The sequence below is a fragment of the Arachis duranensis genome, chromosome 9 (assembly GCF_000817695.3).
Source record: "Arachis duranensis cultivar V14167 chromosome 9, aradu.V14167.gnm2.J7QH, whole genome shotgun sequence".
Lineage (NCBI taxonomy): Eukaryota > Viridiplantae > Streptophyta > Magnoliopsida > Fabales > Fabaceae > Arachis > Arachis duranensis.
The window spans coordinates 16,048,664-16,048,943 of NC_029780.3; positions in this window are offsets into that span (position 1 = coordinate 16,048,664).

Consider the following 280-nt stretch of genomic DNA (forward strand, 5'->3'; position numbering starts at 1 on the left):
CGCTCCAAATCGCACTTTAAATATTTCTACCTCCCCTAATCATAATTCCTCATTTCTTAATCTTATTTACTCATAATCAATTTTCTCAGCTGCAGTACTAGACAGGTCTCAGCCGGTACTGTCGGTTAAAATTCCACTGCGCGCTTTTACGCAGAAAACTATGTCTTCCGACTCGGAAAAATTCACTGAATCCAAATATTATATTTAAATCAACAAATTCCAATTGCCAAATATTCCAATCATATTCGCTCCTACTTAACTCATTATTTAATTAATTTCG